The 3,918-nt window shown below is 41.4% G+C and overlaps 1 pseudogene; it reads right to left on the bottom strand.

Annotated features, from left to right (window-relative positions):
- Positions 1–288: 288 nt before the first annotated feature.
- Positions 289–346, bottom strand: LOC116820052 (U5 spliceosomal RNA; annotated as a pseudogene).
- Between the last annotated feature and the right edge of the window lie 3,572 nt (positions 347–3,918).

The following is a 3,918-nucleotide window of genomic DNA, read 5'->3' as shown; positions in this document are numbered from 1 at the left end:
ACTCCATCTGCCAACAATCCATGGTGAGGAAGAAAACCATATTGTCCCTATGGGCAGGGCAGAAGATTGTCACTCAAGACCTAGGCTCTATTAAGGGTTCTGCTATGTGAAACTAGGCAAGTCACTTTACCACCCTGTGAATGTTTCCCCACTCTTTATCTGTTTTGTCTCTTTAGGTAGAGAGCCACCACCCTAAAGAGCTTACACGTCTGTTGATTCAATGCTTACAATGGGGTGCCAGTCTTGGTCAGGGACTTTATGTGGTTACCAAAATGCAAGCAAATGATGTTCCTCGCCACAGAAAACTTTAGTAAAAGGCAAAAGATTTATATGAACTGAAGAGAAAAACAAATCTTACTGTGTTTATTTCTATACTCTTCTCATTCCTTCTTTCCCCACCAAAGAAAAAAAAAAAAAACACACACAACTTATTTGGGCTAATTGCAATGTTTTGGATGCAGTACTTTTTTACTGTACTGAAAAGCACCAGGCAGAAGTTGGACAGTCAGATGTACAAAAATGAAAAAGAGATATGTAACTTCTTTTCTTTTGTAAAAAGCTGCTGCCACCAAGAACAGCCTCAGATCTGCCAACTGTACAACTTTATGATTTTATTGTCAAATACATTTCCCAGATTAAAAAAAACATTGAAAAGGTAAGAAGCATTTAACTGATGGGCTGAGCAAAGTTATCTTTTTAAAAGGCTGGAACATGCTAGGGAATGCACATTGTTTCTTCCAGACAGACTCTTTAAAAATATTTTTATTTTAGAGCTTCTGTCTTATCTGAATGGCTTAATTTATATAACTCTGCACTGCTTTGCAACAAATCAGATTCAAGTGTATCATCTGTGAGCTACATAGAAAGACAGCAGTAAGAACATTAATCTGTTCTTTTCATAATATGCTGGCTCTCAAGAAGTTCCCACAGTCTGGTATTAACAAGTCATTCATTTCATTTACAATCTTAATGACTAAAGAAAAAAATTATGAAAATGATGATTGCTTGTTTGTTACCAAAGGGGTGCTGTAGTTAACCACCGGAAAGACGATTAAGCATCATAAAATTGCCCTTGAAATCTGACTCTGTGACTGTCTGCTCTGATGTGCTATACTATCAGTTCATAAGGAAGTAAAAAGATAAAATAAAGGTTTTACTCATTACCACATTAAGCAACTGGTTAGATAATTTCACAAGATTGGTCAGGGGAAAAAAGTGTCTAGGCAAACAAACCAATTAAAGGTACAGGAGTGTTAAATTATTCAACAGCGAGAAATGACTTAGATCCAGATTTTCTTCTTTGATCAATGTCGCAGACATAAAACAACTTGCCTTATAACAATATAGGCTTTATGAATCTCAGCTATGGATTGCCTCTGTTGTCCTCCTGTTTGATGGACTTGCAGACCTACCTATATTTAAAAAGGAACCAAAAAGACAATAGAAACTTGCTCGCTCCTATTGCTACATTCCTGTCTCATGCTCAGAGTGTAATATCCTGTGCTAGTAGATCTCTGCATCACAGTTGCTCATTTATTCCCCACTGTTTTTACCCTGTCCCTGAATCAGTTCTCCTGCTTGTTCAATTTTTTGCTACTAACAGCTGGACCACAGACCTATGGAACTGCAGGTGGAAGTTCCAAATGGCAAACAACTAGTCCTACTCTTCGAGGAAGGGTTACATAGATACACCAAGCCCAATTTTAAACTGTAGAAAGATTGATTGTTTAAAATACTTCAATAGTTTATGGTTATAAAGCATTCAAGTTCTCCAGGCAGAGAGAGAGTTTAAGGGGCACATATGCAGCCTGTATCTTGCACAGTTTCCCAGATCCTAGCTGAACAATCTCTCCTGGCAACTCACTAGATTGCTGTGAAAGTAATCCAAGCCTCTGAATCCCTGGGTATTTTAAGCCTTCCCAGATCTCAGCAGGCTGCAGCACTGTTTCCTCCACATTTCCTGGAGACTCTCCATCTGCTACTCCTTCATGAAACAGATCCTGAGCCCTCTTCAGTCTCCCCCAGGACTAGTGCTTATTCTCAAGATACCCCAGTATCTTAAATACATTTAGAACTACACTCAAAAGACTTCTGCTTTACCATTTAACTCTCTCAAGAGGCACATAATAGTTGTGAAGCAGATAAATACTTTGCCTGGAGTTGAACACAGCTGCTCTTTTAACGTAATCACAAAGCACAGAAGTACAGATCATTTAACAAACATACATCTTATCCACAATGCCTCTTATTAGGTCACCTTTCCCTCGGGAAGCCTTCTGAGCTCAGGAAGATTGAGGCAGAGGGCTCTGCCTCATAAAGGTCCCTACAGTCTGGAATGCTTCTCTCTCCCCTGAGCCTGAGGAAGATGGCTGAAGACCCAGATATAAAAAGTGAGCAGATCACTTAACTTTTACACTCTCCCCTGCCCGGTGACCGCCCCCCTTTCCAGCATCAACAGGTGATCACAAACCTTGCCAGGTGACAGTTGCCTACTCACCTTCTCCTCTGCTAAACTAGTTCCCACGCAGGAAAACCATTCTATTTGTTCAGTGCTCTCCCATTGAAATAGGATTGCTCTAAACATCAAACCACCCTTTCTTGTTATTCTTTTGCCACCAGCTTTTGGAATTTCATTTTAACATGGCAGTGTCATGGATCTAGCTGGGCACTCCTTTCCAGTCACACACCTGACTGCCATGAGGTGAATCCAAGCTTTTATGTCCCTGGATCCTCATGTGGTTGGATGTGAATGGAGTCCATCTATTACTCAATCCCAGGGGCCTATAAGCACACTATCTGGACCCCCATACTGAGAGTTGGAGACTACTGTCCATCTGCCTGGGCACAGCACTCAACTTTCAGACTCCCTTGTATTTAAACAGACCCTCTCTCCCAGAAGGGGTGATGCTTCTGGTTTACAGTTTACTTCTCTGAAGGCACATTAATTATGAATCATGTAATATACAGAGACTTTGGGCTAAATGTTTGACGCCGTTATGCTCGTTCACACTTAGTCATGTAAAGCGCAGGAAAGTACAGCTCATTCACAAAACAAACATCTGAAACCACAATGTCCCTCACTTTTAAGCTCACCCTTCCCTTTGACTTCTTGGGGAACCATCTGGGTCCAGGAACACAGGCAGCTCCCTCCCTCATGCCAGCTGTTACAATCTGAGTAGTCTCTCCCCCCGCACCACCGCGGAGGACAGAAAATGACCTTATTGCAAGACTGCATCTGCCCTTTTAAAACCTTTGTTCTGTTTGGATTTAATAAAACATGATGTCAAATAAATCCTTTAGTTAGTTAAAGCCCATATAGGTTACTAGTGGCTCCTTTCTGGACATTTTGAGAGTTTAGAATAAAAAGGACACACAAACCATTATTTAACATGCTAAAAGGTCCAGCTAAAATTCAGCTTATTGAAAACACACTGGGCTCAGCAAAAATTCAGAGTGGTTAATAAAGTACAGGCCTACTAGGATAATGACGTTCATTCATCCAAAACGTAGCCCTCTAACGTTATACTTTAGCCAGCACCTTTGATTAACACAGAAGAGATTTTGAAATGTTTGTGAGATAAAAAGACTAATAAGAGATTAATATTTACTAACACCTTCCAGTCTCATCTGTTAGTAGACTCCCCCATGCCAGCTTCCCCATATAAGCACAAATCCTTACCAGGCGAGTTTTGAAAAGGCAACTTTTCCCCCTGCTAAACCAGTTCTCCTGAGTGGGAATTACCATGAGGCAAACTGAGGAGGCCTTCTCAGGTGCCATACTGGGCCGGTGGGCGGGGGGAGGGAGGAAGGCACCACTAGGACCCAGAGTGCAGAAAGTTGTGTCTGCTGCTGGTGCATATTTATTCTCTCCGCTCTAGATGCACAGAGATGGTGGAGTGCTGTGCTGGAGGAAGGAAG

The sequence above is a fragment of the Chelonoidis abingdonii genome, chromosome 2, assembly GCF_003597395.2.
Source record: "Chelonoidis abingdonii isolate Lonesome George chromosome 2, CheloAbing_2.0, whole genome shotgun sequence".
Classification (NCBI taxonomy): Eukaryota; Metazoa; Chordata; order Testudines; family Testudinidae; genus Chelonoidis; species Chelonoidis abingdonii.
Note: the sequence above shows the minus strand (reverse complement) of the source record. Positions and strands in the feature narration are given on the sequence as shown.